This window comes from Dama dama, chromosome 18 (genome assembly GCF_033118175.1).
Source record: "Dama dama isolate Ldn47 chromosome 18, ASM3311817v1, whole genome shotgun sequence".
In the NCBI taxonomy this organism is placed as follows: Eukaryota; Metazoa; Chordata; class Mammalia; order Artiodactyla; family Cervidae; genus Dama; species Dama dama.
In genome coordinates this window covers 13,240,484-13,262,384 of record NC_083698.1, presented here as the reverse complement: position 1 = coordinate 13,262,384, position 21,901 = coordinate 13,240,484, and the positions used below count along the sequence as shown (strand labels likewise).

At 39.4% G+C, this 21,901-nt stretch overlaps 1 long non-coding RNA gene across 4 annotated transcripts in view; it reads right to left on the bottom strand.

The window, feature by feature from the left end:
- The window catches only part of LOC133072088 (uncharacterized), a 90,108-nt gene that overhangs the window by 66,398 nt on the left and 1,809 nt on the right, over window positions 1-21,901 (bottom strand). The window contains exon 1 of one of the 4 annotated variants that reach the window (XR_009696624.1): window positions 192-1,081. The exons of the other annotated variants lie outside the window; for them this stretch is intronic. This is a non-coding gene — a long non-coding RNA (uncharacterized LOC133072088). Of the gene's footprint in view, window positions 1-191; window positions 1,082-21,901 lie in introns of those variants that run through there. 4 annotated transcript variants of the gene reach the window in all.

Here is a 21,901-nt window from a genome sequence, read left to right as displayed (position 1 = left end):
AGAGAAATGTAAATCAAAACTACAATGAGATATTACCTCATACCAGTCAGAATGATGCTCTTCAAAAAATCTACAAACAGTAAATGCTGGAGAGAGTGTGGAGAAGAGAACCCTCCTACAAGAAGATAAATTGGTACAGCCACTATGGAGAATAGTATGGAGATTCCTTAAAAAACTAAAAATAGACCTACCATCAGTTCAGTTCAGTTCAGTTGCTCAGTCGTGTCCGACTCTTTGTGACCCCATGAATCGCAGCACGCCAGGCCTCCCTGTCCATCACCAACTCCTGGAGTCTACTCAAACTCATGTCCATCGAGTTGGTGATGCCATCCAATCATCTCATCCTCTGTCGTCCCCTTCTCCTGCCTTCAATCTTTCACAGCACCAGGGTCTTTTCAAATGAGTCAGTTTTTCGCATCAGGCGGCCAAAGTACTGGAGTTTCAGCTTCAACGTCAGTCCTTCCAACAAACACCCAGGACTGATCTCCTTTAGGATGGACCAGTTGGATCTCCTTGCAGTCCAAGGGATGCTCCATATGATCCACTAATTCCACTCCTGGGCATACATCCAGAGAAAAATGAGGTTTGAAAGAATACATGCACTTCAGCGTTCATTGTAGTGCTGTTTACAAAAACCAAGACATGAAAGCAACCTAAATGTCCATCAACAGATGAATGGATAAAGAAGATGTGGTACATATATACAATGGAATATTATTCAGCCATTAAAAAGCATGAAATAATGCCATTTGCAGCAACATGGATGAACCTGGAGATTATCATAAATTAAGTAAGTGAAGTAAGTCAGAAAGAAAAAACAAATATCATATGATAATGCTTATATGAAGAATCTTAAAAAATGATACAAATGAACTTATTTACAAAACAGAAACAGACTCACAAACTTAGAGAACAATCTTATGGTTACCAGTAAAGAAGAATGGTGGGGTATAGATTGGGAGTTTGGGATTGACATCTACACACTACTATATTTAAGATAGATAACCAACAAGAACTGACTCTATAGCACAGGAAAATCTGCATGATATTCTATAAAAACCTAAATGGGAAAGCCATTTGAAAAAGAATAGATATGTATAACTGAATCACTCTGCCATATACCTGACACTAATATTCTTTTTATTTTTTTTTGAAGGATAATTGCTTTACAGAATTTTGTTGTTTTCTGTCAAACTTCAACATGAATCAGCCATAGGTATACATATATCCCCTCCCTTTTGAATCTCCCTCCCAGCTCCCTCCCCATCCCACCCCTCTAGGTTGATAGAGCTCAGGTTTGCGTTTCCTGAGCCATACAGCAAATTCCCATTGGCTATCTATTTTACATATGGTAATGTAAGTCAAACTAACATAATATTCTTAATCAATTATGCTCCAAAATGAAATTTAAAAAAATCTTACTGACCAATAAATGTTTAATCTGAAAAGCTAAAAAAAAAAAAAAACTCAATTTTAAAGTGGAGAAAGGATTTGAATAGATATTTCTCCAAAGAAGATATCCAAATGTCCAATAAGAATTTGAACAAGTGAACATTATTAATCATCAGGGAAATGCAAATCAAAACCATAATGATACTACATCAAAACCATGAGAATGACTATAATCAAAATGACGATGACAAGTGCTGCCAAGATTGTGAATAAACTGGAACCCTCAAACATTGCTGATGGGAATGTAAAATGGTACTACACTTTAGAAACAGTTTGATAGTTCCTCAAAAAGTTAAATAAACTGTTACATGAGTCAGCAAATCCACCCCTACAGAATCCACTCCTAGTTATATCCCAAGAGAAATGGAAACATAAATCCACATAAATTTATAACACCCAAAAAGTGAAAAAAAACCCAAATGAGCATCAACTGATGAATGGATAAACACAATGTGTTGTGCTCAAGCAATGTTATACTCAGTTCAGTAGCTCAGTCGCGTCCGACTCTTTGCAACCCCATGAACCACAGCACACCAGGCCTCCCTGTCCATCACCAACTATTGGAGTTTACTCAAACTCATGTCTATCGAGTCAGTGATGCCGTCCAGCCATCTCATCCTCTGTCATCCCCTTCTCCTCCTGCCCCCAATCCCTCCCAGCATCAGGATCTTTTCCAATGAGTCAACTCTTCGCATGAGGTAGCCAAAGTATTGGGAGTTTCAGCTTCAGCATCAGTCCTTCCAATGAACACCCAGGACTGCTCTCCTTTAGGATGGACTGGTTGGAGCTCCTTGCAGTCCAAGGGACTCTCAAGAATCTTCTCCAACACCACAGTTCAAAAGCATCAATTTTTCGGCACTCAGCTTTCTTCACAGTCCAACTCTCACATCCATACATGACTACTGGAAAAACCATAGCCTTGACTAGACGGACCTTTGTTGGCAAAGTAATGTCTCTGCTTTTTAATATGCTGTCTAGGTTGGTCATAACTTCCCTTCCAAGGAGTAAGCGTCTTTTAATTTCATGGCTGCAGTAATCATTTGCAGTGATTTTGGAGCCCCAAAAAATAAAGTCTGACACTGTTTCTACTGTCTCCCCATCTATTTCCCATGAAGTGATGGGACCAGATGCCATGATCTTAGTTTTCTGAATGTGGAGCTTTAAGCCAACGTTTTCACTCTCCTCTTTCACTTTCATCAAGAGGCTCTTTAGTTCTTCTTCACTTTCTGTCATAAAGGTGGTGTCATCTGCATATCTGAGGTTATTGATATTTCTCCCGGCAATCTTGATTCCAGCTTGTGCTTGTTCCAGACCAGCGTTTCTCATGATGTACTCTGCATATAAGTTAAATAAGCAGGGTGACAATGTATAGCCTTGACGTACTCCTTTTCCTATTTGGAACCACTCTGTTGTTCCATGTCCAGTTCTAACTGTTGCTTCCTGACCTGCATACAGGTTTCTCAAGAGGTAGGTCAGGTGGTCTGGTATGCCCATCGCTTCAGAATTTTCCAGTTTATTGTGATTCACACAGTCAAACGCTTTGGCGTAGTCAATAAAGCAGAAATAGAGGTTTTTCTGGAACTCGCTTGCTTTTTTGATGATCCAGCGGATGTTGGCAATTTGATCTCCGGTTCCTCTGACTTTTCTAAAACCAGCTTGAACATCTGGAAGTTCACAGTTCACATATTGCTGAAGCCTGGCTTGGAGAATTTTGAGCACTACTTTACTAGCATGTGAGATAAGTGCATCTGTGCAGTAGTTTGAGCATTCTTTGGGATTGCCTTTCTTTGGGATTGGAATGAAAAGTGACTTTTCCAGTCATATGGCCACTGCTGAGTTTTCCAAATTTGCTGGCATATTGAGTGCAGCACTTTCACAGCATCATCTTTTAGGATTTGACATAGCTCAACTGGAATTCCATCACCTCCACTAGCTTTGTTCGTAGTGATGCTTCCTAAGGCCCACTTGACTTCACATTCCAGGATGTCTGGCTCTAGGTGAGTGATCACACCATTGTGATTATCTGGGTCATGATGATCTTTTTTGTACAGTTTTTCTGTGTATTCTTTCCACCTCTTCTTAATATCTTCTGCTTCTGTTAGGTCCATACCATTTCTGTCCTTTATCGAACCCATCTTTGCATGAAATGTTCCCTTGGTATCTCTAATTTTCTTGAAGAGATCTCTAGTCTTTCCCATTCTGTCATTTTCCTCTATTTCTTTGCATTGATCACTGAGGAAGGCTTTCTTATCTTTCCTGGCTATTCTTTGGAACTCTGCATTCAAATGGGAATATTTTTCCTTTTCTCCTTTGCTTTTTGCTTCTCTTTTCACAGCTATTTGTAAGGCCTCCTCAGACAACTATTGTTGACCATCAGTTCAGTTCAGTTCAGTTCAGTCGCTAAGTCGTGTCTGACTCTTTGCAACCCCATGAATCGCAGCACGCCAGGCCTATTTGTCCACCACAAACTCCTGGAGTTTACTCAAACACATGTCCATTGAGTCAGTGATGCCATCCAGCCATCTCATCCTCCATCGTCCCCTTCTCCTCCTGCCCCCAATCCCTCCCAGCATCAGGGTCTTTTCCAATGAGTCAAATCTTCACGTGAGGTGGCCAAAGTACTGGAGTTTCAGCCTCAGCATCAGTCATTGGAGACCATAAAATGATAGAAAGTATTGATACATGTTATAACATGGATGAACCTTGAAAATGTTATGCTAAGGGAAAGAAGTCAGACCAAAAACCATACACTCTATCACTCCATTTGTATGAAAAGTCTAAAATAGGCAAATCTATAGAGAAAGTAGATTAGTGGTTGCCAGGGCCTGGTAGAAGGGGAAATGGGAGTGACTGCTAACGGGTATTGGGTTTCTTTTTGGAGTGATGCAAATGTTCTGGAATTAGTGATAGTTGCAAAAATGTGACTATACTAAAAACTTGTAAACTGTACACTTTAAAATGGTAACCTTTATGGTATGAGATAGGTATATGAAGTCCCCACACTTTAAGGTAAAGAAATTATGGTTTAAAAAGGTTGAGAACTTTAAGACTGATTAAACCCATAGGTCTCAAAATGCAGTCTGCAAATCACCAGCATCAACATCACCTGGCAACTTGTTAGCGACACACGTTCTTAGGTTACATGCCAGGTCAAATGAGTCAGAACCTCCGGAGGCTGGGTTCAGGACTCTGTGTTTTAACGAGCCCTGCAGGTGATTCTGATGAACACTCAGGTTTGAAAGCCACTGGGTTAGTTACAATTTTAAGGCCTCACTGCTCTTCCACTCACTAGATTCATAAACTTCGGCAAGTATCTTGACCTTTCTGTGCCTCAAATTATTCATCTGGAGAAATGGTTCCTTACAAGGTTATTATGAGGATAAAATATTTAAATACAAGTAATGTGCTTGGAAGACAGCTTGCCACTTAATGAGTTGAATACTCAGTAAGAATCAGCTATTATTCTATCAATCAAATGCAGATCCCCTAATTTGGTGGAATTGAGCCACCTATATGTTTAAATTTTCTAGCAGCCACATAAAAAAGTAAAAACAAACTAATAATAATATAATTTATTTCACCCAACGTATTAAAAATATTAGCATTTCAACAAGCAATCAATGTAAAAAATATTTAAGATAGTTTACATTCTCTTTTCCAAACACAGTCAACAAAATCCAGTGTATTTTATACTTAGAGCACTTTTTGATACAGATTAGTCACATTTCAATTGCTCAATAGTCACCTGTGACTGGCGACTATCATACTGGACAATACCACTCTGACATAAATGCTGAGCTGTTTACCCTCTCTAAAGTTCCTGTGCCTTTAGCACACAGTCCCTGCCTGAGGATTTTCAAGGAATGGATGGCCAGATGGGGACAGGTCAAGAAGCATCTTTTTCTGACCATGTCTCATCTTAACAGGTGATGCTGGGTTGCAGATAAGCCTTCAACTCATGCTTTTTGCCCAAAGATGGGCACAATAAAGAACAGAAATGGTAGAGACCTCATAGATGTAGAAGAGATTAAGAAGAGATGGGAAGAATACACAGAAGAACTGTTCAAAAAAGATCTTAGTGAACCAGATAACTATGATGGTGTGGTCAGTCACCCAGAGCCAGACATTCTGGAGTGTGAAGTCAAGTGGGCCTTAAAAAGCACTGCTGTCAACAAAGCTAATGGATGTATTGGAATTCTGGGAGAGCTATTCAAAACCCTAAAAAAATGGTGTTACCACAGTGTTGCACTCAATATGTCAGCAAATCTGGAAGACCCAGCAGTGGCCACTTGACTGGAAAAGGTAAATACTCATCCTAATTCCCAAGAAGATTAATACTAAAGAATGTTCAATACATCAGATAATTACACTCATCTCCCATGCTAGTAAGATCATGCTTAAAATCTTCCAGGCTTCAGTTCAGTTCAGTCACTCAGTCGTGTCCAACTCTTTGTGACCCCATGAACCGCAGCACGCCAGGCCCCCCTGTCCATCACCAACTCCCGGAGTTTCCTCAAACTCATGTCCATTGAGTCAGTGATGCCATCTAACCATCTCATCCTCTGTCGTCCTTTCTCCTCCTGCCTTCAATCTTTCCCAACATCAGGGTCTTTTCAAATGAGCCAGCTCTTCACATCAGGTCGCCAAAATATTGGAGTTTCACCTTCAACATCAGTCCTTCCAATGAACACCCATGACTGATTTCCTTTAGGATGGACTGGTTGGAGCTCCTTGCAGTCCAAGGGACTCTCAAGAGTCTTCTCCAACACCACAGTTCAAAAACATCAATTCTTCGGTGCCCAGCTTTCCTTATAGTCCAACTCTCACATCCATACATGACTACTGGAAAAACCATAGCCTTGACTAGACGGACCTTTGTTGACAAAGTAATGTCTCTGCTTTTTAATATGCTGTCTAGGTTGGTCATAACATAGTCTTCCAGGCTAGGCATCAGCATTATGTGAACCAAGAACTTTCAGATGTCCAAGCTGGGTTTAGAAAAGGCAGAGGAACCAGAGATCAAATTGCCAACATTTGCTGGATCATAGAGAAAGCAAGAGAGTTCCAGAAAAACATCTACCTCTGTTTCATAGACTATGCTAAAGCCTTTGGCTATGTGGAAGCTCTTAAAGTGTGGAAAGCTCTTAAAGAGATGGGAATACCAGACCATCTTACCTGTCTCTTGAGAAACCTGAATGTGGGTCAAGAAGCAACAATTAGAAGTATGGAAGAACTGATTGGTTCAGGATTGAAAAGGATCATGACAGGGTTGTCTGTTGTTACCCTGTTTATTTAACCTATATGCTGAGCACATCATGAGAAATGCTGGGCTGGATGAGTTACAAGCTGGAATCAAGATAGGTGGGAGAAATGAACAACCTCAGATATGTGGAAGATACCACTCTAATGGCAGAAAGCAAAGAAGAACTAAAGAACCTCCTGATGAGGGTGAAAGAGGAGAGTGAAAAAGCAGGCTTAAAACCAAATATTGAAAAAAAACTAAGATCATGGCATCCAGCCCCATTACTTCATGGCAAATAGAAGGGAAAAAAGTGGAAGTAGTGACAGCTTTCCTCTTCTTGAACTCTAAAATCACTGCAGATGGTTACTACAGCCATAAAATCAGAAGACGATTCCTTCTTGGCAGGAAAGCTATGACAAACCTAGACAGTGTTTTGAAAAGCACAGCCATTACTCTGCCTACAAAGGTCTGTAGAATCAAGACTATGGTCTTCCCAGTGGTCATGTACAGTTGTGAGAACTGGACCATAAAGAAGACAGAAAGCCAAAGGATCGATGCTTTCAAACTGTGGTGCTGGAGAAGACTCCTAATAGTCCCTTGGACAGCAAGGAGATCAAACCAGTCAATCTTAAAGGAAATCAACCCGGAATACTCATTGGAAGGACTGATGTAAAGTTGAAGCTCCAGGATTTTGGTCACCTGATGAAAACAGCTGACTCATTGGAAAAGTCCCTGATGCTGGGAAAGATGGAGGGCAGAAGGAGAAGAGGGTGTCAGAGGATAAGATGGCTGGATGGCATCACCAATGCAATGGATTTGAACTTGGGAAAACTTCAGGAGATGGTGAGGGAGATGGGGGGCGTGGCATGCTGTGGTCCATGGTGTCCCAAAGAGTTGGATATGACTGGGTGACACCACCACCACAACAAGAATAAGTTCTCAACTACATGTTATTATACAAGAATGATCATGTAAACCGCCTGAGGAGAATCTTAACAGAGTGGCAGATTACAGGTTTTTGCATGTTATTTGCTGTGGTATTCACGGGGTCTAGAAAATTTACCTGGCATAGAGCAGGCACTCAACACATTTTCTTTTTTAAACTAATAAGTGAACAATGCTTTTCTAACTTAACCTTTTAATTTTATTACCATTTTTTCAAATATCTGAAAACATCTAACAATTCCTTTAATATTGCCCTTACTTCTCACAAAGCAGATCCATTTTTGTCTTCCAAATTGATTTTTAAGCTCTTCCTTATTTTTAAATATTTATCGAGCCCCTAGTAAAGATCAGGCTTCTTAGAGTATGACCCATAACAGAATTGCTGATATTAGGAGTTTATTTTCCATGAAAGAATACATATTTCATGTATGTATAGACATCATACAAAAATTACAAACAAAATTTTGTTTGGATTTTTCTATTGCTGGCCTAAGAATAATTTGAAGCAAGGAAGCAAATATCTTAAGAGTTTCAATATTGATGAGCATTCCTTATTCTTAGTATAATCTAAGACATATTTACACATTAAGGGCCCACACCACTGGATAATGCTGACGTTATTAAAACATATAGACTGAAGGAGCATGTAGAAACACTGTTGATGTTGGGGTGGAGTGGTTTCCCAGGGAGACTGGTACCTGCTTTGAATTAAGTTTCTTCTCTGAGTTCCTAGGAGTCCTGAAGCAAGATGGTGTGTGAAGTTTACAAAGTAAAAGATGAGGTCCTAAAAACAACCTATAAGGCCTACCAGGCCTCTGTAGTAATATTCCTTAAGCTCACTCCCCTCCAGCCACACTGGCTTCCTTCCTGCTACTCAGACACTCCAAGTTTCCTTCAACCTTCCTCCTGTGCTTTAGGTTCCCTTGGACTGTATTGCTTTTCCCCCAATATCTACTTGGCTACCTCCTTTTCTGCCTTAAGTCTTTTCCGATGTATTTCCTCCACAAGTTCTACCCAAATTTACACATTAAATACAGTAAGCTGCCTGGATTCTACCTCTGCCGCTCATTTTCCTTATCCTACATTTCATCCCCCTTAGCACCTACCAACCTTTAACTTATATTATACTATGTTGTTCATTGTTCCTCACACTACTGTGTATTAATAAAAGCCACAGGAACAGAGATCTTGATTTTTTTTTTTTTTTTTTCACTGATGTACCCTATCCTAGAGCAGTGGCTAGCCTATAGTAGGGGCTCATATCCTTGTAGAATGAATAAATGAATTAGTTCACTCATAGACCAGGCTCTTTAACAGATTTCCTTTTCAATTTTTGAGACTGCTCTAGCATTAAGACCAGCTGGGAGGTTTTGTGAGCCTGTATGATAAGTTGAACTCTCCCAACCTGTTGGCTGGGCTTGCTCACCAAAGGTTCCTGTCTCTGGATGTTTTTCTGTTGGGCAAATTGCCAGAGCCTGAATTTGTCCACCTTGGGATATGATGCAAGATTTAAGTTCTTTTTTTTTTTTTTTTTCATTTTGGATGGGCCTGTTTCAATTTTGACTGACTTTACTGTTTTGTCTGGGGCTTTGTTCTTGTACTGAGTTCTATTTTTCTGTGTTGATCAAGCAATTTAGCAACTATTCTTCTCAGAGCTATGGAATAGTAGAAATTAGAGATGGAAAAGAACTCACAGTTGATCCAGTCTATTCCCCTGCCATTGAAGTCTTGCTTACCACAATACAATGTCCACGGCTTTGTTGAATGAGGTTTTAAATGTCCTCAGAGATTCCTTTGGGCGCCCACTCAACTAACCTAATACTCCTAACAATTAACAAAAATTCTCAATGTTTGTCTAAACTTTCCCTTTCATATTTCCATTTTATTTTTCCTATTGGTACTCCAAAGTAGCAAGCCCTTTCTCTTTGGGGATTTTATACCTTTCAGAGAAGTGTAGACTTACATTTCTGCTCTGTTCCCTAGCCAATCTAATACATGTGTTCCTCCCTTAATCTTTTTATATTGTCTTTAGTTGTATTTTTGCTTATTGAATTCCTTCAAACTCTTCATCTTAATTATTAGTATGTGTACTTTCACTAGGCATCCATTGAACTACTGTAACATAATGCTTTTCCTTCTGAAACCTGAAGACAAAGCACTGCCATCTACCATGTGAAATTGCAAATATATACCATTCATTGCCATAATCAACTAGAGTGTATTTATTCACCAGAATATTAAATAATTTCTGTGCAGTGCTGTTCACTTGATTTAAAAATTTTGATGATAATTGTGTAATATCAGATATCTTATTGAAGTCCTTTGAACTTTTGTTTTTATATTTGCAAAAGGAGAGAATATCTGTTTTAGCCTCCCTTGCCATAACCTTATAATAGTAAATATATGACTATAGGACTAGAAAGAGATCTTTCAGAGATAAAAAAGCTTTCATTTCCCAGCTTTCAGACATAATCACACAGGTTAAATTATTTTCAATACTATGAAGTTCAAATGGCACTCTTTTTTTTTCATTTGTTTACAGTAATTTATGCTAGATCAATGTATCTCTAACTAATTCTACTAAAGTGAAAATTTTTTAAATTGCCAAATGCCATTTATAAAATACAAAATCACAGGTTGGGTGAAGTAGTAATGTCAACTGCTCTAAAATTTTCAAATTCACACTTTCTGTTTTTATTTTGTCTCAGATGGGCACTGGTCCCTGGACCTCATTTTGAGTAGCCTTGATGAATAATCACACTCCTTACATTTAGATTCTGATACTTTTTGACATAAATATGTCTCTTCTGATGGTTAACATAATACTTGCTTTTACTATTCAGCTTGTCTGTTGCCTCCCTTCAAAGTTAACTTTTAAAAAATAGAAGAGTCAGTCAATTGTTTCTCCCAAACATCCCGTTATGTGTTTTCCATTTATTTGTGTTCACTTTTTCAACATGTAGTAATCCTGAATTTATTTCATAAAATCAAATCTGAATGAAAAATACTTTTAAGAAAGAAAAAAGCAATTTCTTGGAGTTTATACCAGGTCAGTGAGTTATAGGATGGTGTCTTGGTCACAAAAGCAAGTAGTTTCGTTTTCTGGAACTCTAACTAGTCTCTAGCAGTCCTGAGCAAGGCCACACTGATAGTGGGCAGAAATCCATCAATCCAGGAAAGATTAAAAAACACTCTCGCTTATTTCACCCTGTCTGGCACTCTGCCATCAATCTATACCTTTTGGATCTAAGACACAGATCATATGTCATCAATAACCAGAGTAGCTGTTACATAAGCTGGTTATGGGATGCCACGTGCTTTCAACTGGCATCTTTTACAGTTTGGGTATAACAAAAATTGAGTTTTAGCACTCTTTTCTGAAATAAACTTCTCTTACTTTTAGTGGGTTTTAATTACTTTTAGAGGGAATTAAATAAAAATATACTAAACTATCATTTCTCCGGGGAATTAAAAAAATAAAATTTATGGGAAAACATGAAATGTGGGGAAATATTAAATACAGTAAACTGCACAAATGTAATGCATAAAGTTAGATACTGAGCTTTTTATGATCTAAGAATCTATTCCAAGAAAAAGAAAACTGAAATTTGAAGACTTATGAGCTTATTTGAAAAATAGTAAAAAATAAGTTCCAGCTGGTCAGAGAACATAGGAAAGGTACAACACAGCAGAAGGGTAAATAATGGCAGAGAATGAGTGAGGCGTTGGCAGTGGAAAACTTTAAATACAGGACATTTTACACTTCTTTTTAAAGGGATTTTTATAAAGGTAAGGAAAAAGTACATACACATATAATACATATCAATATCAGAAAAGTGTATTAAAACAATGTATCAGATGAAGTTTTCTTTACACAGTTTTCCAAGAGCAAGCATATGGCTAATGTGGATTAATCACTAATGAATTTAATAAAGTGAACAGATTATTAGCTCTTAAAGCTAGTTATTTTGTTTTCAAATGTTTCAATGTGCCAGATGTTTCATAAAAATAGTTTTCATTATTTAAAATGATTTATGAAGCTAGATGCCCAACTTTTATTTCTGTGTTAAAATTTAAGAGTTAAAAACCGTTTAACAGACAAACAGAATTTGCAGTTACTGAATGTGAAAAGAGCTCTTAAAATGCTCCTCTTCACAGCCATTCTAGTTCCCATAGAAACCAATGTGAGATCCAGGAAAACAAGGTAAGTTCTAAAATAATCACCATTATAAATACCCATTATATAAATGTAAATACAGGCAATTGAAATGATTTAGATGATTTTGAAATTGCATATCATTTCCCAAACCATAATGATTCCTTCAGAGTGGTTCTTGTCTGTCATATAAATACAGCATTTACAAAATTTTAAAAATTCTTATGATTTACTTGTGAGACCATAATTGCCTTTTCAAACAAGTCTTGGGCATGCAAATATCAATTTTTGAACATGTATTTTGGTGCAGGATGGATCTTTTATTGGCCAGGCCATTTCTTTACGGTAGATTAAGTACTTATCATTACCAGCATTTGAATTTTACGTAACCATTTCTCTATTCATTATTAATTGCTCAACAATGAGATCTAGAGATTTTAGAGAGTTATTTTACAACTACAATTTTTCACTTTTTTATTTGTCCAAGAATTTTGTCATGATAAAAGATCCAAGATATCTTTCATTGGGATTGTAATTCTTCTCAAAGTCCAGAACCAATCATTGAGTATAGAGTACTCATAATATTAATGAAGATGCGAATGTGAGCTGTTCACAGAGATATACATCCCTCTAAGAAGAGCTAAGCCTCCTAGTGTTTGAGGAGCAAGAAAATTTCAGAGGAAAAGTCCCAACAATGAGAAGCAAACACTTGAATTTAGTATGGCTGTTGAAGGAGTTCTGGACATAACACCCTAAAACATGCTGCTTTGGTATATTGATTTTAAGCTTGAAGGGACATGAAAAATGACAAGACAATGGAGAAGCTTTCTTTGAACTTTACCTGCCTAAAGACAAATCCTGCAAAAGGAATTCAACTGTCATAAATCTTCTTCCTAGGACTGACTCTCATCACCTGGGAAGAGACTAGATGTCCAATTCAAATCCAGACAAATTGTCACAAACTATATCGCCCATCTATTCTTCAAGAGCCCATTTATCATTCTTAAAAATCATTTACTCTCCCCTAGGTGGACTGATGCTGAAGCTGAAACTCCAATACTTTGGCCACCTCATGCGAAGAGTTGACTCATTGGAAAAGACCCTGAAGCTTGGAGGGATTGGTGGAAGGAGGAGAAGGGGACGACAGAGGATGAGATGGCTGGATGGCATCACCGACTCGATGGGCATGGGTTTGAGTAGGCTCCAGGAGTTTGTGACGGACAGGGAGACCTGGTGTGCTGCGATTCATGGGGTTGCAAAGAGTTGGACACGACTGAGTGACTGAACTGAACTGAACTGAGGTTGCCTATGTCCCCCACTTTCCCCTATTATAATAAGATAGTATATAAGCTCTCAAATCTCAGTGCTTTTGAGGTGTCCCCTTTTTTCCTGTGATGCCCTGCTGTGTGTTATAATAAAAAATAATAAATTTGTTTATCTTTAATGCTGTTAATCTGCCTTTCATAAATTTATCTTATAGACCCAGCTATTGAACCTAGGAGAATAAAGGAAATGTTTTTTTCTCTCCTACAAAGTTAAAGACACCACAACAAGTTATGAACTAGTTACACAGTATTGATAGATGGATCAATTTTCAGAAACTCAGATATTTTCCCTTACATTTCACTGAAACCCTTAAAAGGTGGTCCCCAAACCAGCAACACTGACATTGCCTGTGAGCTTGTTAAAAATGTAGAACCTCAGGCCCTAGGCAGACAAGATTAATATAGATCTGAACACACATTAGAGTTTAGAAACACATCCAGTCCCAAATATTTGCTCCAGAAAAATTTAGTTTTATTCTAGTGGACTGGTGGAAGCTAAAGAAGCTACTGTCCAGGATGTAAATATAAAAGGAGAAAGACCATGTCTGCAAGTGGCATCTGCAGAGCATGTAGCTCAGAACAGAATCCATAAATAAAGTTAAATAAGTTTGAGAAAAGAGAAATGGAAATTATCTCCTTAATATTGAAACTGGTGAAACTCCTTAATTTTGAAAATTTTGAAAAAAATTTTCAAGTTTTGTTTTTAAAAGAAAACATTCTTTTATTTTCACCCACTCCCCATAAGCCAAGCCATTAAAATATATTATGCATACAAATCAATTCAAAAGGATTAACGATTTAAATGTAAGACCTGAAGCTATTAAAAACTCCTAGAAGAAAACATAGGTTAGCTTCCAGCTAATAAAAATAAATGGAAAAGAAAAAGAAAACATAGGGAAGACCATCATGACATTGGTCTAGACACTTCCTTGGATGTTATGTCAAAAAACACAGCCAACAATAGCAAAAATAGGCAAGCGGTACTACATTGAACTAAAAAGTTCTTTACAGCAAAATAAACAGTAGAGTGAAACGGCAACCTACAGAATGGGAGAAAATATGTGCAAACTATATAAACAAGGGGTGACTCTCCAAAGCATACAAGGAACTCCTACAAACCAACAGCAAAAAATGCGCAAATAACCCAATTTAAAAATGGGCAAATGACTTGAGCAGACATTTTTCCAAAGAAGACACGCAAAAGAGTGACAGGTATGTGAGAAGGTACTCAACATCATAAATTATCAAGGAAATTCAAATCAAAACCACAATGAAATATTCTCTCATATCTGTCAAGATGGATATTATTTAAAAAACCCTCAAAAAGTAACTTGTATTGACAAAGGTGTGAAGAAATTGTAACCCTTATATAATACTGGTGGGAATGTAAAAGTTGCAGCCACTCCGAAAAACAGTATGGAGATTTCTTTTAAAAATTACAAATAGAACTACTATATCATTCAGCAATCCCACCTCTGGACATTTATCCGAAAGAATAAAAATCAGGATCTGGAAAAGACAGTTGCACTTCCACGTTTACTGCATTAACCACAACAGCCAAGATGTGGAAAAACCCTAAATGTCTACTGATGAACGCAAGAATAAAGAAAATGTATATGTACAATGGAGTATTATTCATCCTTAAAAAAGAAATTCTGCCATATTTGCCAACATGGATCAATCAGGAAGATATTCAAGCTAAGTGAAATAAACTAGGCTTAGAAGGACAAACACTGAATGATTCCGCTCATATGAGGCACTAGTCACACTCATAAAAACAGAGAATAGAAGGTGGTTGCCAGGAGCTGGGAGGAGAGGGAAATGAGGAGTTGCTTTTCAATCACAAAATTTCAGTTATACAAAATGAGTAAGTTCTAGAGGTCTGTTGTATAACACTGTGGCAATAGTTAACAATACTGTATTGTGTATTTAAAATTGTGTTAAGTGTTCCTACCACAACAAATTAAAACAAACAAACAAAAACACCCAACATAGATCACAGCAGAGTTCAGAGCTAGCTGCAAGTGTCCAGTGTTGTAACCCAGAGACACCCTCATCTTTATTTTCTAATATCTCATCCTTTCCACACTTCCCCTGCTTTATTTCCATGGCTGCAAGTGGTTTGGTTTGACCCACCTCCTTTCAAATTTTTGTTTCTTGTGGAGTTACATTTGCATTTATTACCAATGTATGTAAAATTTTGTATATTATGACTTTGGTGGGGAGAGGAGGGTCCTGAAGGTATGCTTCATGGACTTAATCTCATCTAGAACCTGCCTTTTGAAGACAGGGAGAAGCTGCAGCAAACTGTTGTGTTCTGGTGGTTAGAAAAGGCAGGTAAAAAGATAGCTACAACAAGGCAAAAGTTCATTACTGAACTTTGATGTCAAACATTGATGCTGTTGGAAATAAACTTTTCTTCTAAACTTGAGGAGTTTTGTGCATTGACATAAGGTGGGAATCAGCATTATTCTCCTCTCTACTTCAAACTATTACTATTTATTGCCTATTTACCACATTCCAAGCACTCTTCTGAGTATTCTATATGAAATAGATCATTTAATCCTTACAACAACCTTACCGGGAAGGTAATATATAACTCCCACTTCCAAGATGGGTAAACTGAGATTCAAGAAGGAAAGTAATTTTCTAGGACCTCTCAACTGATAAGTAGCAGAGCTTGAGTTTGAACTAAGGTAGGGTGACCCTGGAGCCAAAGCTTTTTCCATACTTTGAACAGACACTGTAACTTGAGGTATATGTCGGCCTCTTCAGTTCTTCATGGCTGGTCAATTAGCTGTTATTTCCTAAAATCTAAAGGAAAGTGCCTTTGAAATCAGTTCTTCCTTTAGATATCAGCCATTTGATAATCCCTCACCTAGAAAGAAATACAAAAAGGACAATCTTGATGATCTATTCTGCCCCGTTACTGGTCAACTCCACAGCAAACTTAAGCATTCAGGTATTTGTGATTTAACTTTTATTATGTGCATCCCATTTGCTCCTCCAGTGGACCACATTTTGTCAGAACTCTCCACCATGACCTGTCCATCTTGGATGAGACAGACTGAAAACCACAATCACAGAAAACTAACCAATCTGATCACACGGACCACAGCCTTGTCTAACTCAATGAAACTACGAGTCTCATCTCATTCTCCCCAAATTTCCTAAATTGTTGGTCATGTGCTGAATACGTTAGCTTCTTCTGATATTAGTCAATTTCTGGTTCCAAGTGATTTAACCACTATCTAAGGATCAGTTTGGTGTTCCAGTCATAGACTGTCACGGTGGAAAGATACTATCATTTACGCCAACTCACGCTTATTATGAAATTCCTAAAGACGACATATCCAAGAAGATGAAAGACATTTTATTTTGTACTCATTTCTTAGCACTCACTTCTTTTGAAAGATTTCCTTGGCCTTGTTGAGGTCCCCAGAACAAGCCACCAAGCTGTGTTGCCCTGTCTTCCCAACTCGGCCCCATCTCATCCAAACACTGAAGTTTCTCTGGGCATCATCTTCTAACAGCTGAATCAGATTAATACTTGCTATTGAACTGGAGACAGGTCTGATTTAGCATGACATCATAGACACCATTTCCTTCACAGTTACACATGGGCCTTTCCCACCGTGTCTGTGCATTCTGGGTGCACCAGAGCTTTGCCCTTTAACAGCATGGTCTTCACAGACTCTTAGCTGTCTCCAGTACTGTCATTACCTGCCTTTCCTTCAGCCACAGGCTCCTTTTTCTGTGTGACATTCTCCAATTTTCTTTGCAGGAGGAGGGTCTTCTGTAACTGTTTTGCCATTGTTAACTCTTTCAGTTTGTGATCGGTCACCAGCAGTCCTCTGCAGCTGAGCTGCTATGTATTATACAGTGGAAGTGAGAAATAGATTCAAGGGATTAGATCTGATAGAGTGCCTGAAGAAGTATGGACAGAGGTTCGTGACATTGTACAGGAGAAAGGGATCAAGACCATCCCCAAGGAAAAGAAATACAGAAAAGCAAAATGGCTATCTGAGGAGGCCTTACAAATAGCTGTGAAAAGAAGAGAAGCAAAAAGCAAAGAGGAAAAGGAAAGATACCCATTTGAATACAGAGTTCCATTTGAATACAGAGTTCCAAAGAATAGCAAGGAGAGATAAGAAAGCCTTCCTCAGCGATCAATGCAAAGAAATAAAGGAAAACAATAGAATGGGAAAGGCTAGAGATCTCCTCAAGAAAATTAGAGATACCAAGGGAACATTTCATGCAAAGATGGGCTCCACAAAGGACAGAAATGGTATGGACCTAACAGAAGCAGAAGATATTAAGAAGAGGTGGAAAGAATACATATAAGAACTATACAAAAAAGATCTTCATGATCCAGATAATCACAACGGTATGATCACTCACCTAGAGCCAGACATCCTGGAATGTGAAGTCAAGTGGGCCTTAGGAAGCATCCCTACGAACAAAGGTAGTGGAGGTGATGGAATTCCAGTTGAGCTACGTCAAATCCTAAAAGATGATGCTGTGAAAGTGCTGCACTCAATATGCCAGCAAATTTGGAAAACTCAGCAGTGGCCACAGGACTGGAAAAGGTCAGTTTTCATTCCAATCCCAAAGAAAGGCAATCCCAAAGAATGCTCAAACTACTGCACAGATGCACTCATCTCACACGCTAGTAAAGTAATGCTCAAAATTCTCCAAGCCAGGCTTCAGCAATACATGAATTGTGAACTTCCAGATGTCCAAGGGTTTAGAAAAGGCAGAAAGACCAGAGATCAAATTGCCAACATCCGTTGGATTATCAAAAAAGCGAGAGAGTTCCAGAAAAACATCTATTTCTGCTTTATTGACTATGCCAAAGCACAGTGTGTGATCCACCGTGTGGATTACCACAAACTGTGGAAAATTCTTAAAGAGATGGGAATACCAGATTACCTGACCTGCCTCTTGAGACATCTGTATGCAGGTCAGGAAGCAACAGGTAGAACTGGACATGGAACAACAGACTGGCTCCAAATTGGGAAAGGAGTATGTCAAGGCTGTATATTGTTACTCTGCTTATTTAACTTACATGCAGTGTACATCATGAGAAACGCTGGGCTGGATGAAGCACAAGCTGGAATCAAGACTGCCGGGAGAAATGTCAATAACTTCAGATATGCAGATGACACCACCCTTATGGCAGAAAGTGAAGAAGAACTAAAGAGCCTCTTGATGAAAGTGAAAGAGGAGAGTGAAAAAGTTGGCTTAAAGCTCAACATTCAGAAAACTAAGAGTGGCATCTGATCCCATCACTTCACGGCAAATACACAAAGAAACAGTGGAAACAGTGACAGACTTTGTTTTCTGGGGCTCCAAAATCACTGCAGATGGTGATTGCAGCCATGAAATTAAAAGACGCTTACTCCTTGGAAGGAAAGTTATGACCGACCTAGACAGCATATTAAAAAGCAGAGACATTACTTTGCAAACAAAAGTCTGTCTAGTCAAGGCTATGGTTTTTCCAGTAGTTGTGTATGGATGTGAGAGTTGGAATATAGAGAAAGCTGAGTGCTAAAGAACTGATGCTTTTGAACTGTGGTGTTGGAGAAGACTCTTGAGAGTCTCTTGGACTAAAAGGAGATCCAACCAGTCCATCCTAAAGGAAATCAGTCCTGAATATTCATTGGAAGGACTGATGTTGAAGCTGAAACTCCAATACTTTGGCCACCTCATGCGAAGACTTGACTCATTGGAAAAGACCCTGATGCTGGGAAAGATTGGAGGCAGAAGGAGAAGGGGACAACAGAGGATGAGATTGTTGGATGGCATCACTGATGCAATGGACATGAGTTTTAGTAAGCTCTGGGAGTTGGTGATGGAGGTCTGGTGTGCTGCAGTCCATGGGAATGCAAAGAGTGAGACATGACTAAGCAACTCAACTGAACTAACTGAACTGAATGTGCATCCCAAAAGGAACTTTAGGTTTCGTTTGCTTGAAATAAATGGAATCATCTACTGTAAAATCTGCTTCTGACTTGACTTTCTGTGAAGCTAAATGTAATCAACTAATTACAAATACTGTTACCAAAACAAAGTCCATGTGCTTGACACACAGTGAGGCCAAACAATACCTTTAATAATATTAATGGTCTTGCAGTAACATTTGCCTGGCAAAAGTGTAGGCAATAACAGCCCACACTAACGGCCACATGGAACAGAGAAAGGTGTACTGAGGGCCCTGAAAGGAGATGGGTGGCTCATGCCTTAAAAACCCCAAACTCTCCGAAAGTTCTCAGCAAAGCTGTTTCCTAGGAAAGGTTAGGGAGGGTGTGGTGAGTTGCTGCAAACTTCCTGGTGTCAGATACTGTGTTCTTGACATCAGGTAATGGTCAGGTAATTTGCATGTTTGCTCAGCTGCTCAGTCATGTCCAAGTCTTTGTGACCCCATGAACTGTAACCCATCAGGCTCCTGTCCATGGGATTTCCCAGGCAAGAATACTGGACTGGGTTGCCATTTCCTTCTCTAGCAGATGTCCCCAACCCAAGGATTGAACCAGCATCTGGTCAGCTAACATGTTCCTGCCAATCTCCACCAAACAAATGTTATTTTCTGTTCTGATAACAAAGGGCCAGGTCCCCAGACACAACGTTCCCCCTCCAAGGTCCGTGCCTGGCTGAGAGGAGGCAGATCTCAGCTGGCAGCTCCCTCAGGACCAAGTCCCCAGGCCCCACCCAGCCATCATCACTGATGGAGCCAGGTACCCAGGACCCAACTGGCCCTAGGCCTCCTCAGGCTGCCCAGAGGGTAGGGGCTGGGCCCACAAACCAGGTCCCGGGCAGACAGCTCCCGCCATTAGGTTGCAGAGGCGGAGACAGGGAAGAGGTTCACCACTGCCTCAAGGCCTGGGCCTGGCCAGTGGGTGGCCTTGGCGAGGGCTCTGGAGACCTGCAGACCACAGCTTCAGTCTGTTCCCTGGGCCCCCCAGGTCAGCTGCCAGCTATAAGCCATGTGAGCTGGAGAGTCCCTGAGAGAAGGCCAGGAGCCACCTCTTACCTCACACTCCAATGGACCACTCCACCGGCCAAGTGGAACAGCCCCAATAACGGTCGCTCAGTGACAGTTGCTCGTTTGGGGGAGGGGCCCACTGTGGTGCCTGACCAATGGCTGAGCGACTGCTATCAGTCTCGTGGGTAACCGTTGCCAGGTAACAGTGTGACAGACACAGCAACAGCCTGTGCTGATGGCGGCACCTGGCCCTCCTCTATTATAGCATCATCTGATATGTAGGTAAAGGCATAGTTTTAACTATTAATACGATGCTTCTCATTAGAGTTGTGAAGGGTTTCCCCTCCAGAGAGCTGAGTCAATGCTAAGGTTGTTTTCTTCTTCATTCTACTGCTTGCCTTCTGCAAGTCTACCCACATTTTATGTTTCTGCCTTTTTCCTACATGTGTGTACGCTTAGTAGTGGTAGAAAGAAATGATTCCAGGGGTTCTTGTGTCAACTGCCGATCTCTTCCCACATTGAGATGGTTTGTTTCCTATCCTTATGAAAACGTCACCACTTCTTAGCACTGTGAGTTTGGCCACATCACAACCTCTCTGTGCCTCAATTCCTATAAGCATAAAAGGGATTTTTTTCTACTCATTTCATAGGGCAGTTGTGAGGACAATTCAGTAAGTAAATACACAGATAAAACTTTGCACAGTACTTGATACTTATTGAAATCTGAAAGTGTCAGTTGCTCAGTCTTGTCTAACTCTTTGCAACCCTATGGACTATAGCCCATCAGGCCCCTCTGTCCATGGGATTTCTCAGGCAAGAATACTGGAGTGGGTTGCCATTTCTTTCACCAGGGGATCTTCCTGACCCAGGAATTGAACCCAGGCCTCCCGCATTGCAGGCAGATTCTTTACCGTCTGAGCCACCAGAGAATACTTGTTAGCTATTATTATTATCATTATAATTGACTTGTGGAGGACCTGACTTACTTGAAAAATATCACCAAGATATCATCTAAGAAACAAAACCCACATTCTGAGACTTTTAGGGTTGGTATGGAGAATCTGAGATATTTAAAATGTACTTCAAAGAAACTAAGTGATTTGCCTAAACTCCTGTTTAGTAGGAATTGGTCCATCAAACATACATGTTATTTATACATGTTCAATTTAACTAAGTAATAATGCTGCTTACACTTTATTAATAGCTGCTACTGCTGCTAAATCGCTTCAGTTGTGTCCGACTCTGTGCGACCCTATAGACGGAAGCCCACCAGGGTCCGCCGTCCCTGGGATTCTCCAGGCAAGAACACTGGAGTGGGTTGCCATTTCCTTCTCCAATGCATGAAAGTGAAAAGCGAAAGGGAAGTCGCTGAGTTGTGTTCCTCTTAGCGACCACGGTCGCTAAGAAAATCCATGGGATTTTCCAGGCAAGAGTACTGGAGTGGGGTGCCATTGCCTTCTCCGTATTAATAGCTACCATTTTCCAAAGTTTTTCCATATGCCATGACTATTAAAATAAGTTGTTCATTGTGCCACGTGCCATGATGACTAAAATGAAAAGTTATTTCAGTGGTTCCAGCATTCTGGATTTAATGAATCAGTAAATTTTTTTTAAACATCAGGTTGTTTTTTAAAAATTGATTCGTTTAAATTGAACATATTCTATTTTAGGAGAAAATCATTATATGTCACTCATTATTTTTTCTCTGGTTAAAAACTGATACAAATATCATGATAAATCAGATTGAATAATAGGTCCAGGAACTAGAAACTCTTGGCTTCTTGGTCAAAAATTTT